The 15,768-nt window shown below is 34.2% G+C and overlaps 1 protein-coding gene across 1 annotated transcript in view; it reads right to left on the bottom strand.

Moving 5' to 3' along the window:
- The window catches only part of Nuak (Nuak family kinase 1), a 58,664-nt gene that overhangs the window by 42,532 nt on the left and 364 nt on the right, over positions 1-15,768 (bottom strand). The gene's annotated exons all lie outside the window — the stretch shown is intronic.

The raw sequence follows: 15,768 nt of genomic DNA on the forward strand, positions 1-15,768 counted from the left end.
AATGTATATGTATGTATAAATATTTCAGCCTCGTTGCCCATTGCAAGAATCATTAGATTGCTCCTACTGATCAGGTCGAGAAATGATAATTAATTTAAACTTTGTATATATTCTGAATCCTGCATAAGGTCCAGTGCACTCAAAGAAGTATGGCACGCTGTTTGTTTGGCATCACGAGAGAGAGATAGGAAATAGAATACGTTGGTGAGAAGTATGACAAGGGTAGTTGATATAACCGATGGAGAGAGTGAAGAAATTGAAACGACTAAAGGTGGATAAAGGAATAGTTAGAATACTACCCGAGAACGAACGGTAGAAGAATAGGACGATAGATAGACCAAAGAATTGCTCGAATGGTACCCGGTAGAATGTGCGATTTAGGCCACAAGGGAGACGGACAAAATCATAAAAAATGTATGGAATAAGATGGATGAAAGATGGTCAAAACAGAGACGAATGGAAGCGTGTTGTGGACGCCCTTCATCCAGCAGTGGAAGGCGAATGGCTGTGAATGATGATATATTCTAAATTAGCTGAAAAAATCGGCTTAAAACAAGTGTACCACGAAATGCTATTAAATTACCTAAAAATTTCATGTATGAGCGAAGTATTGACATATCGATATTGCTTTATTTATAAGGAGTAGCATCTTCACTTGAGCAAAGACACGTTTCAACTAAAGTTTATGGTTGTGAAATACATGGTGGTCCGTTTCGTATCAGTTTCAGCAGTTCAAGAAACGGCAAAGTAGATGAAAGCTTACGTCTGAATAGGAGACGCTAGTGTTGTTGGAGTAAAAATAAATAGAGGAACACATTTTACCGCTTTTCAAAACCCAAATAACTTTGCCGAATCGAACGGACATCAATATTGTATTAAATTGAACACAATCTATTTCGATCAAGCTAAATGAAGCAAATGCTTAAGGAAAATTAATCTTTTTTAAAGTCAGACACAGACCGAGTACACTGACACTTTGACGTGTGCTAAATCTTTCAATTAAATAATAATTTAGCACAACACAAGAATACACTCAACCACACTTGTAAATACGGTCTGTATATGGGACAGCATGCTACCTACATACATACATATAATGATTTGGTTACTGTTTACTGAGTGCATTTGGAATCCTTCAAGGTTTCTGGGAAAACTTTGCCATTTGATTACAATACAATACCTTATAAAGTATGCGAGATAAACGGTAAGGTATAAGAATAGAAGCTAAATATATAAAACGTCACAAGATGCGATAACATCGTTAAGAATGTGCTTATATGTATGTATGCGGGAGAAAATGTACATGCAAAGCAACTTTCCATACAATCTTGTTGAATGGTGTATTGAAAAAATGTTAAATATGCTTCAACCTTTTCCCCTCCCTCCCTAGCCTTCATGAATATAAATTGAACTTCGGCTATGTAGGAAAAGCGAACCGTTTTCCATTCAGTAAATTTTATGCTTTCAAAGCTTTAATTGAAAAATAAATCTAAGCTAAGTTTTATTCGAACAGTAACAAATATTATTGAGTATACTTTTGTATGTGTATTTTAAAAATAAATTATACAAAATTTAGTATTTGCATGTTTCAAAAAGCTTCCCACATATTATATGTACATACATACGACTCAATATAACTGCTGCTTACAACTTAATACTTTCTAATAATTTATTGTCTGATTTTATTATATTTTTCAGTCTAAGTCCGCCTACGCTAGAACAATTTTTATTTTATATCACGAGATAGACAAATTTAAATTTGTCAAACTATAATAAATGTCTGGCATATTGTACGTAGAGGTATAATAAAATCTGACGAAAGGAAATGTCTACATCGGTGGTCGGCAACCTTTTGGTTGTCTCGGGCAATTTGCTTATTTTTATGTGGAAAAAAATCATTTTCCACTCCCATACGTGTGTCTAAATAAATAAATTGATTTAAAAAAAACTAAATATACTTCACACCTGTTATAACGATTCAGTTTATATGTTATAACGGATTCCACAAATCCTCGGGTTTTTGATCACTAATCTTCATCGAAACGAAAATTTATAAAAATAAACGAATTACTCTACATATGTACATACGGGTCTACGTGACGAGCCAGAATGTTAAATTACAGAAAACACAAATATCGGAAGGCAAAGATCGAAAATTCTTTATTCCCGTATTCTGCGCGCGCACATTAATACGGGAGGAAAAGTCTGTTCCTCTTGTTCCTGTTGTATCCTGCTCGCGCAAATTAAGTGAGTATGTACCGTTTACCATGCACCCTATTTTTTGATATTTCGATTTTCGATCTTTGTCTTCCGATATTTGTGTTTTCTGAAATTTAACATTCTGGCTCGTCACGGAGACCGATGTACATACATATGGACGTATGTAAATAGAATGTGAATAAATGTATTGTGCTTGAAATATAAATACATAAAATGTCTTCAGCGAAAGCCTGAATAAATACGAATAAATTTCATTCATAAATTCTTCAAGGATTTCAGAGGAAGTTTTCATTCAGTATCATACAGAGAAAAATCGATGAAGGATGAGCTTTGTTGAAAATTTGCCCCGAAATAAAAATTCAATCATCGAAGGAATTCACCATTGAACAGTAAAGCAATATTGAAAACCATCCATCATATCGGCTCAAAGATATTGTAAAAACATGAAGAAGAAAAAACATAAAAATATGCTCAATAAAAAAATGATAACGAAATAAGATACGTATGACAACATGTGTCGCATATGATTCAAAACTTCGACCGTGAAATAAAAAAAAATGCACAAGAAGGTTAACAATGAACCGAGCTGGCCAAGACATCAAGGATGGAATGACGTGAGAACGGTGGAAAAAGTTTGAGAACTGTCGAAAAATACGACAACCTTTACGACGAAGGCTGTGACAGACAGGCAAAGGTTGTACGCGTGTAAAGAAGAAAACGTGGGCTATAAATGTGGGTTTCGCATTTTTTGGCCAGAAGAGGGACAAAAATCCTCGTCAAAATGTGAAGAGATCCCATAAAAACGGGCCAATAGAATTTTTTGCGAAAAAAAGAACGCAAGCACGCGAATCGTACCGTGCATAACAACGTTCTCGTGGGATTTTCTTTCCTGGAACGCCTATTTGGTAATAAATGATAAAAACTTTATTACACAATTACATGCGTAATTTCATAGCAGTTTCCTTATTAAATTCACATAGTATGGTTTTACTACCGCACAGTAAAACAATCCAAGCATGTCACATTTTTGGACGAAACTCTGTACCGGTAATAATAGTACATTATGAAAAATATATTGTAGTTCTTCAAAAAGGATCCAACCCACATCTGCAACATTGAAGAGTTTTGCCAGTAATGACGAATGGATGCAAAACTTGGGCATTGATTGCCAAAATGTTGCATAGAGACCCAGATAAAAACGTGAGGTTGGAAATTAAGCATATGGGTGAGACATGTGTATGAAAAGAGTAGCTGATTACATGGAGCAAGTAAGGAGGTTGAAATAGCAATGTGCAGGATATGTAGTTAGAAGAAGGGATGAAAAGAGGACAAGAGAGCGCAAGGAAGTTCAAGCGTTAAGATAAATAGCTATATCTCCACTTAGTCGTTTTCGTTTTCAATTTTCGCTTTCAACATTCAACATGACGCATTCCTTACGGCATATGCGTGAAGCATGCAATCGACCGTTCATACTTATTCAATACCGTTGACTGAAAATTTACTATCTTTCATCATTGCCAGCGCCACTCATTTTACAACTTTTTATACTGTCTTTGTTTTCTCTTTACAATAATAATTTAATAACAATGATAACAATTAGAGCAATGATGTGCAGTTGTGCTAATGCAATATATGTAGCTGGACAACCGTCTCTTTCTCCGACGAAAGGGTCCCAGACTATATTCGTTGGGGGGGGGGGGGAGGGGGGCCTCATATTGAGGCCTTTAAGTCGACCAGACTTCATTGACCTTTAAAGTGGTTTTACATACATATATGTATATGTATATATACGACTTCTCAATGAAATCGTTGCTGCTGAGCCAGAATGTGATATTTTCTTTACTTACTTTTGATATTTTTAACTTTATCTGCTATTGTTTTTTATGATAATGTATTTTTTGTCTGCGTATACTTTAATTTTTCTCATCCCTGTATTTTTTCGACCATTGTGGCGCATTAGGGACTCATGAAATGCCACAATGGTCCAAACTTAAACATTAAATAAATAATTAAATATATTTACAATAATATCCAAAACTTTTTAAGCGCCATATATCTTTTATTTATTTACGTAATTTTAATCTTTGCAGTCTCATAGTAGCGGAAAATTTTAATAATATTTCCTCCGATTTGAATGTGTGACGTCACATGACGAACCTCACCCTTCGTAGTGTTTTCGGTGATACATATTTTATCCTTTTTTATCCCATCACAAATGGAAACTACGAGCACGTCCCGTGTCACTTGTGTTCTTACCATAAGTCATTTACATATAAATAAATTGTAATAAATAAAATATACATAATTTTAGTAACTCGAAAAAGGTTTCGTGTCAAATGGATTTCCACTGTATATCAAAATCATAGTTTGTAATAAACAGATGGATTAAACAAAGACTAAGCCGATTGGAATTCGACAAATGCCGAAGCAATGTACATAGATTAGTACGTATGCAAGTAAAAATTGGATCACCACTACACAACGCTATTGTAATGCAATATTTTCCGTTTACAAGCACCGCTATCGTATAATACTATAATACATGGCAATCATCACGTTTTGATCGATCAGCAAAGACCGAGTGCACACACATACCTGAGATACCGATTCGCAATACAATGAGCGAAATGCGAAACTCGACTCAAAAGGTAAGCAAGCTCCGAGCATTCTTCTGGAAAGCGAACGTCACCGCAAAACCCCAACAAACAATGGAAGAATCACAGTAACGATGTCGGCATTTTAATTAGGGCCTATTCCCCATACGTGCCATAAATCTGTGGCCTCGCGAAAAAATTGCCTTTTTATTCAGATATTTTTGGGTGTTTTCGAGGTTGATTTAATGCACACTTTTTCATCGGACAACACGCCAAAATGAAACCCTACAAATTATTGTTTGTGTAATGAAACACGACGTTCAGTATGAAAATGTTATTAAAATAATTGCGTAATTTTCTGTGAAAAGTGGATTTTTATTGTTATTATCTTAAGCAGTTAATTGCGATTATCGAACATTTATTATCTCAATAGCAGAACAAAGTTTGAATATTGTCTTTAAATTCGAAATTTAATTTATCAGTTTCAGGAGAACCGGTCATGGAAAACTTATCGCTAGACTTTCACATACATTTGATGAACGCAATCAAAGTAGCTCGTATAACAATCAAGACTAACTTTAGTCAGTTAAGTTTTTTAAAAATATAATTATATAAAAGAATCGTACTGCCAGTTTACAGAAGTTAATGCTAGCAGATATGCAGATAGTCGATTATTTAAGTAGTATAAAATTTTAGAATAAAACTTACACAAGTCGTTAAAAACACAAATAAAAATAAACACCGATAGTTATCGAGCAGCTTTCATAACATTCATACAATTTTTTAAAATTATTTTATTACAGGTAAACCAATTTTTTTTTGTAAATAAATACCTACTAACAATTCCAAACATTTTTACAAATAAAAATATATTTTTATACAATACCATAGAGACATCATGGACAAATTATATATGCGGCAAATTTTTGCGATAAATACGTACATTTTTACGGAGTAGTGTAGGTATTTATAATAATCAATTGTTTCTTATCAGAGTTTGCCAATTTTTCTGATTTTCATTGAAACGGTTCCTGTAAAATTGGCATCTGCTTTCCTATCTCTCTTGCTAATCTCAAGTTATTCTGCGTTTTGAAGTTCGGCAATTTGATTATAAAATGGTGTAAAAATGTCTCCATAGATGTCACTGTGGTTGATGTTTGTATGAATTCGCATCGTATAAAATGCTTGTATTAATTGTATTATTGTATTGTATCTGTATTATTACACTCGTCACGCTGGAGCGATCTGTAAAGCTGAGTGTTCATGTTCTATGAAATAAAATAAAATGAGTGTTGCTGGTTATTTAGTATAAATAAAAGATAAAATGTTTTAGAATCTGCAATTATCATCACCATTCGTCATCCACTGTTGGATGTAGGGTTCTCCAAAACGTTTCCAGTTGTCTCAGTTTTGGACAAATCTTATCAAATCTCATCTTAGACATTTTTCAAATTTCATCTTCCCATTTCTCCCGGTGGCTTTCATCCATCTATCGTCCGTTCTTCTACCTACGTGGCCCGGCCATTGCCATTTCAACCTATTTACTCTCTCCATTATACCAACTACCCTCGTCATACTTCTCACCCACGTATTCCATTTTCTATATCTCCTCTTTATGTCGGTCATACAGCGTTTCATACTTATTCTGGCGTTCAAATCCCAAGTTTCACATCCATACGTCCACACTAGCAAGATACATTGATCGAACATCTTTTTATTTAGACAGTGACATTTTGGATTTGAAAACGGCGTTCATTCCCCCAAATGCACTCCATTCTAATTTCAAACGTCTCTTTATATCCTCTTATTCGAAAAGAAAAGTGCAATAACGCTTGCAAAACCAGCCTATATGAGTCAAGTTCTATATTTCAGTCCGTATTCCACAAAAGCTCAAACTTTTAAGATTATAAGATGCGTGTACGCATTCACGCGGTTCGTGAAATATAATACAAAACTTTTTTATACATATAAAAATGTACGACATTTAACTATGCAATAGCCCAAATGTATAAGAATAAATGACAGATCAGAAACCATTTCTTTCCTTATTCTTATGGCATGGAAAAACCACTGTATAGACAAATCGAAAATAGACACACAGTCACAGGACAAAAGATTGAAACTACTATTACTAAATCCGAGCACGGACCAGATTTGGTATCGAATCCGCCTAACAAACATATCTGATCAAAGTTTTGCACCACTCGGGATCGACTCTTCGTCATTGCTAATCCGCCAAGTCTTGGGGACAGTCAGCAACAAACCGCATTACAAAATGAATCACACAAACAAAAAGTAATACATACACACATACTGCAAAAAAGCAAAGCATGCAGCACTTCATTACGGTGCATTCGAAATAAAACGTAGGCAGCAAACACGTTCGCAGCCATGACAAAACGTCTAATAATATTATAAAGTGGACATAATACGGCGAACGGACTCATTGTCGAGGAAAAAGATGGAAAACGAGCAGCAGATGCGAAAAGGTGGGGGATTTAACCTAGTGAATGAGTCGATAGTCGGATATAATTCGCACGTGGGAGTGGCGAGTCGCCCACGTGTCGCGACACCTGTGTTCGAGAGCGCCGGGACGCGGCCAGGAGCAATTCATATCATCATAACCACATGACCAATGTAGTGACATATGGTGTTTGCCCTAGAAATGTGTCCGATGACTTATGAGCTCACCTTTACCTCAGTAACGGAATACAAACCATTATAATGAAACAATGTGACACAACACAGTACATTCGCATATTGCATTAAGTATTACACTTATTACAATTGTATAAGGTCTTTGACTACGTACATAAGAACATATGACCCGTTATATTTGAAGGTGGCCAATTTTCAGTTCCAAAATCACTATTTCTGTTACTTGTTTTAATTCCATATATGTCCAGAATCTCGGAAAAGCAGAACAAACGTAGGCCGTAGGCAAATACAGGCCGCCAGTATTTTTAAATATTGTTAAACGCAAAACATTATATTTAATGTTTTGCGAAATATTTCTCAAATTGAAGAAAAGTAGATTCATGCCAATTTCAAATTTAGCGGCACATATTTATGAATATTCTAACACGTTTAAAGTGTTAATTGGAGGACAAATACTATCGATAACAATGTTAAGGTTAGAGTATAAGTACTATTATAAAGTTTACAAAATAAATTTGCACTACTACCGCTAGTAGTAAGTATGTTTTGAAAATAAACGATTTAATAAAATTCTTTAAAATGAAAAATAATATTTTATTTAGCACTTTAATTAAAATGCAAGTGTTGACGTAGTTGTGCTAAATTGAAACTAATTTATACGAGTAATTTTACGACATCCGCTAAAATAAGGAAATAGGAATATTTGTATGGGTTTGCCAACGTTAATTTAAAACCTAAACAATAAAATTACAAAGGTTCGCTCATTATTACGTATACTTTTAAGTATTAAGGTCCGTTTATATTATCCAGCAGTACAGGTCAAAATCTCGGCACAGCACGGCACGGAAAAGACTACTTCTATTCATACTATACAGCACCGTCCGTTTACGGCACGGCACGCTCATGCTAGTTTTTTACGAGTGCAATGCAAAATCAGCTCACATATACATATATAAATTACACAGCATTGTATTGCTGAGTCAATATTGTCACAATCAGGGCCGCCGAGAGGAATCCCAGGCCCTGGAAAATTTTTATTTCAGGCCCTATGACTTAACTATAACTAAAAAAACTTATAGCTGTATTTTTAATATGTGAAAAATCTATCAGAACTATTAGAAAAATACCTATGTATATGTTGGTTGTGATTTTTTAAAATATTTGAACAAGAAAATATGATATAACAGGTACGATTTCCGACACGCGGTCCCTCGAGTAGTCCCGGGCTCTGAAACTCTGAAACTATCCCTGCTCCTCCCTCCCCTCTCATCAGCCCTGGTCACAGTATGACGTTTCTAGAAATATTCATATGCGTATGACAGCACTTTCATTAGTGCGGATGCACTCGCCCCTATGACGTCACGTCATACGTGAATATTGCCATAATGGCCAAAAGAAAACCGGACACGTTTCGGTGACATGTACTACTGTATTATATGAATAGTGATACATAAGAATGTGTCCATGTTTACGTGCAGTTGGCGACGCAATGCTGTGAGGATTACCAATTCGTATATGAAAATACCAAATATTTGAACAAAAATTCTAAATAGAAGATTACTGTAGTTCGTATATTTGACTGGTAAATGTAATTTAATATAAAACTAAGTTTAAATTAATTTTCCGTTTTTTACTATCAAATTTAATCAAAAGCATCGATTTTGTCGAAAAAACTTTTAACTATTTATTATACTCAAAATCTTAATTGTAGGTCGCTAAATCTATAATTAGAATCATATGATAAATAAAATTGTTATTTTGAAAGCATACAAAGATAAAATCTTTTTCAGCGTCATTAAAATGACATTGAAAATCTCTTGCTTCATTATAATTTGAAAATAATAAAAAAAAAGAAAAGATTTAAGGTCGATTCATACCTACTTTATATTATTATATATCATTTTCTGTTTGTGTTCTAATTTAGAAACCAAAATTATCACATTAGAACGCCTACTGAAGATAAAGCATTTAATAACACACTTAATCCGCAATACAGTAATTTGGCCACGGAGCGATGAACTTCACTGGAAAATTTCGCATAACAAACAAAAGAACTCACGAATTCGCGTGACACTTTGGCATTGTGGAGTGTGGAATTTTCAGAATACATAGCGGTTATCCTGAAAGATGAAAAAATTTAAACACTCGCGTGTCTTTCGCGAAAGCACCAAGAAAAACTAACCAATTTTAAAACGAGCACTTATTTACTGCATTGAAAATTCACGCAACGCATGCATGCGACAAATAATGTCGAGAGTTCATTGTGTATTAAAAAATTTTCCGTCCGGAAAATTCTTCGATTTGAAGGTTTCGTAGCGAATCTCTAGAAAGTAAATGTTTATGTTTAATTTGCATGTCCAAATTCGTATCTACATACAAACACGGAGGTAAATGAATATTCATTTGGTGTTCATTGTGTGTACAATATCTGCGATGTTTGCACGAATCGCGCACATCAAACATTACACAATAATGTAAACTACGTGCCTTATAAAATAATATATTATGTATACTACGTGCATATTAAAATAATATGTACATATAAATAAATGCAAAGTATTTGGCAAAATATTAATTATTCGCAAAAATTACGTATTTAAAATGCCTTTCAATTTTACCCGAGAAGTATACATATATGTATGATATATATAAATACATATGTATGTATTATGTATATCATGTAAAAGTGTTTCATGACGTAATTTCAAAATTACTTCAAGCATAGTGTTCGGGAATCTTTTTGAATCAAATTAAATTTCTTTTTTTTAAATAGATATTATAAACATTTGACTTTCATTTCACTGCAGCTATGAAGTAGAAATAAGGATGTAAATAAAATGCTTTGAGTTGCATATATTTATAAAATAAGCTTGAAATTGTGATTGTTGAAATTATTATGGAAAAAATTTGATATTGCAGAAAGAACAAAAGATTTGCAAGAGGGATAGGAAAGGAGAAGCGCTTTTTAACAGGAATCGTTTCAATGGAAATCAGAAAAATTAGCAAACTCTGGTAAGAAACGATCGACAAGTTCTGGCCCAGCGTCTAGTGGGAAACGAAACCGTGATTACTCTGCTCGAAAGCATAATATGCTCACCACTAGTCGCCGCTGGTTTGCATATTTTATTTTATCTTCTTAATTTATACCAGGAAGGCCTAAAAGGTAACTCTAATGCGCCTTCCTGGCCAGAAACATTGTACATTTGATACAAATATTATTAGTACAAAAATACAAACCAAATAATATCCACAGATACATCTATGGTCAAATTTGTAAAATTAAGCCTTTTAAACAATTCAGCGAGATTTTGCGAGAAAATGTGCAAGGTTGCCAATTAGGTGGAACCGTTTCAATGAAAATCAGATAAATTGATAAACTCTGATCAACCTGGAGTCACAAATCCAAGGTATGGGTCAGCAGAAACCTGAGGAATTTGAACCCGTGATTCAAAATCAAAGCATTATATGCTAACCACCAGTCTATTCTGCTGGTTGAATATGTATGTGCATATAAACATACATATGTATATGCAAAGCAACACTTTCGCCCATAAAAAAGAGTGGTTAATTAAAAATCATTCAACATTAACACAATTCAACGAGTGTTTCAACACATAAATAAAGAATCAAGCACGTTGTTAGACAGACATCGAACACAAAACCGATATTCTTTTCTACCAAAAATCACGTAGAATTTAACGACTTCCGCACGATGGAAAGAAAACTACTCCAGCCACTTGTCCGGAATAAAAACTCTCAATTTCCCGGCATGTTTGTGTCGTACACAAAGAATAGTACGTAAAAGGGGGTAGCAACAAAGAAAACGACCGAGATTAGTGGCCAAAGTGTCGATAAAATCGAGTTTCGGTTGCAGTTTATACCACGAAGCTGCCAGAAATGGGATTAGACACGCAAACCCAAACCAAAACATACCCAGAACTAGTAGTAAGCACATAGAATAGCCAGACTTACTAGTATTTTACACTCGATCGCCTTCAGTGCAGAGGAGGTGAAAAATACATTACTTTTTCGGCCAAGTCAGACAATGTTCGTGTAAAAATTTGCATTTAACATTGAAATAGTCACGTCATTCCCGGTAGTTTTGAAAGCGACTAGTATACAATATAATACTACGCACGACAGAACATTCACACGAATAAAATAAAAAATGCAAATCATATATTGCAGGTATTTTATTATTATATTATGTCAATCGATAGTGTCGAATTTGATACGAATACCATTAACATATGTCATCGTATTCGTTTCTCGCCGTGTCGTTTGCGGTTGGTTATTGATCAAACAAACGTGGATTTCAAGATACGTTTCCAGTATGTATGTATGTATGTACATAAAATTTACATCATCGATGATTTTTAAGAAGTTGGTAAATGATTCACTCTCGCCGCAGGGGAGACACCGAAATGGACATATTGGTGTGGAGATGATGCGTTCGATTCCGCGGAAAGCCGGTACACGTCTGAATTTATTAATACGGCTCTCGACTGAATGGAGTCGATGAATCATGGCCGAGATGATGATGCTGATGCTGATGTCATCAACGGCTTCCATTCGATATGGAAAGTGTTTTTTAGGGCTTCTGAAGGCGCTGTCGTTGGTTGTCGGCCTCCAGGCAGACAGACTTGCACTAACCAAAAACGAATAGCAAAGCTTCCCAAACTAACGCTCAATAATATATTACATATCGGATGACCAGAGCGGAATATATCTAAGTTGAGAACACACTCTTAAATTAAAATTTCATATTTATTCAAATTTAACACTTTTAAGTACAATACATATTGTGTTATGATTATTCTTCTAAAGTTTAAAAGAAAATCACTCAATTGAGAAGACGTACATACTTCAAAATGATATTTCTTACAAAAATATTAGAGATTCTTTCTTTTCAAATGGAATGGTCAAATTTGAAAGAGTCAACCAAATAAATTAGTAACTTATAGTAACCAAAACCTATTTAAAAATAAACTTGATGATTTCCCAAAAATCAGGGGTTTTTGTTCCTAAAATATTAATTTATTTATTTTAAAACAGAAGAAAACAGCATTATAAAGTACATTTTTATAACAATGACACCAGAAAAGTTTCTAAAAATAACAAAAATGAAATAAAAATAAAAATGAAGAATAAAACGGTTTAATATTAGAAAAATAGTTGACATAATAACGTAGAATTTATTTAGATAAAAATAAATTGATATATGTATATTATATATATTTTGGCAAGCGTACGTACAAATATGTAATAAATATGTAAGTATTATATAAATACATACATATATGCATGCATATTATTATAATTAACCAAAAAAATAAACTTAGTATTTAATCGTCGGACTTTGAAATTGATTGATAATGATCGAATTTTTGAAATTGATTTTATGTTTTTTTTTGGCGTTTTAAGGTCATTCATATTCGAATACAATTCAAATAGTAACTTATATCTCTACAAGCGCAAATACTCTTTCAACAATGTGCACCAGTTGTAATAAAAGTTGAGTTTTAACAGCTCTGCTGTTTTTGCATTCAATAATGCGTTAATATTTGCTGGGTATTACGAATAAAGGTAATGAGTACCGTATTACGATAACTCAAGAACGTGCTCAAAACAAAAAAAATGTGGCTTTCCAACTCAATTTTCTAGGCGAGTGAGGTTTTCCGGAAAACCTTACCTCATCATCTAACCAGGTACTAACTTATAGTTTAACCGTATTTTCATTTGTAATATATTTTGACCAGTTGGAATGTAATTCGCCATACGAATCAACTTACGTGGGTTAGACGGAGCATATTCCAACTTGTCAAAATATATTACAACTGAAAATATACGTCAACTGTAGGATATATAAAAATATTAAACTTGATGAAAATTTAAGATAATTGTGTACATATTCGATGATTAAAAAAAAAAACAAAAGCTTTTTGACTAACGGTTCATCGATTATTCCGCAAACGTCCAATCTGGTATCCGGTTATTCCAACCATCGAGAGCTACCCACGCGAACTATCATACTGGCGAGAATTTGATTGCCAGATATTCCGTATTTGTGATTTTCATGATAATGATTGTCGTGTGCGCAATCGCAATGAGCGAAATAATCCCTTTACCAAATAAAAATATTAAATTTGATAAGTATGAATGCTGACCATCGCCGATCGGCGTTTTGCCAACAAGTCCATGAGCCTGAAATACGCCAATGGGCGTTGTTTTTTGAGAATGAAAAAAATAAACAAGAATACTGGCCACTAAGCCTTTCCAGGTAGCATTGAAGAAAAATGCATTGAACATGGATCGTGTAACCCGTGTCAATGCTTATAAAGACTGGTTTACACCGGAATTTCTGAATTTATAACCATAGAAGAATTACCCGATGGAAATCTTTAACTGCCGAGTATTTTAGATTGTGGCTTGGCATTTCGATTGTGAGCATTACATTTTAACATCAATGAAGAAGATGGAACTAGTTTTGGAAAAATACATACATTCATTAATAGACTTCTTTTGTTTATTTTATATTATTGCAAGATATATTAGAGAGTCAAAATACACCTTTACAAAACTCGAAATCCTCGGCTTTAGTTATCTAAGGTTTGTTTGGATTAGCTACAATTTTTATACTTGCTTACGATTGGATTTCTAAATAATTGTAGTTGGAAATGTTGGCGAAATTTTCAGCGTGGATGACTTTCAACAGAAAAGACATCGGCACTCAAAAGGTTAAGATACATTTGTGTACATATTCGATGATTTAAAAATTTTTTTTTTGACAAACACATCTTTGACCTAAAAACGCGTGCAACTACAATTTCACGTGTCAAACTTTTCAATGATATAAAGGGAAAAACGCGCTGAAAGTGTATTAAAAACACAAAATTCATATATTTTTCGATAAAAAAGACAAACAATTGAATTTATTTTTTACATTTAACCGAGTAAAGGGTACTAAATTCGCTCAAACGCAAACATGTGTGACTTTTTAAAAGTGCAAAAGACCAAATGCAACGGATGCACATACACACACATACAAATATAAATCAACATGTTGGATTGGAGACAAAATTATCCGAATTGAGCCGCTATGGCCGTTGAACTATGTATGTATGCCGAACGAGCTGGACGAGCTGGAACAACGGGACGAGGATAAGAATAGTCGTCGGAAGTTATTTATACCAAGGGGTGCGTATTATTTGCGATAATTCGGAAATGAGAATAAAAAAAAATACGTCGAATCAACACCGTACAATTGTATCGAAGTCACAATACATATATTCTTCGAATGCAATCTGACACCGGTGCCAAAGGAAAACGAAAAACAAGTTTCGGTGCCAAAGACACACTACATACCCGGAGAGGTCATCTGGTATTATAACTCTATACATATTATATACAATATATATATAAATAAATTATTTTACGTCGTAATTCCACATCGGAGAACGTGAGGCGCACTCGCTATTTTATCTGGAGGAACGGTGTCTCGGTTATGCAAGGAATTCGTTACATAAGGACGTACGTAAAACGGTCGATCATCGTCTGTGTGAAAAAACACGCGAAATATTCGCGCAAATTCACCTATGTATGTATGTGTGTGTGTGTGTATGTCGTGGCGGGGAGAGGGTCGGCCGAAACGACCGATATAAATTTAAATAGGCGAGAAATTCATAAAAATATTCAAGTGAAGAAATGCGCTAAAGTATTGTACGGAATTTTGAATCGTATCCAGAATTATTTCAAGATTTTCAGTATTTATATACTGTTCGAAGATGCGCCAGCTGTTAGCGCGCGCTTTAACCCGAAGGAAATTAGCACGCTTCCGACACTTTTCTTATCGGATTCTGTTATGATTCCTATTTGCATACGAGCTTGTGTGTGCAACACACGGTGCAATGTTTCCCTCGTATAACAATAGCACGCCGTTTTTTATCATGAAAAAGCAAACAAACACTAGCGTCATTTGAATCTCGTGCGCGGGAACCGACTGAAATGTTCTTCATACGTTTATGAATACGGACGTGTTTTTTTTTTTCAGACGTAAAATAAACAAGTGAAAAACGTCGTTCGTCATCGATTCATAAATTCGTGCGAGACGTAAATGTTTACATATTGTTGTTTATATTGCGCTAAATATAATTGACACGTACGCGCTCGTTAAATTCGCAAAATTCTTTTTTTAAAAAGAATTTTGTTCTTTAAAAAGTTTTGATTTTGAAAAGTAGCGAAGATTTAATTCGACTTTTTTCGAATGCGAGTTTGACGTTTGTATGAATGCATGAGA

This window comes from Arctopsyche grandis, chromosome 7, assembly GCF_051622035.1.
Source record: "Arctopsyche grandis isolate Sample6627 chromosome 7, ASM5162203v2, whole genome shotgun sequence".
NCBI lineage: Eukaryota > Metazoa > Arthropoda > Insecta > Trichoptera > Hydropsychidae > Arctopsyche > Arctopsyche grandis.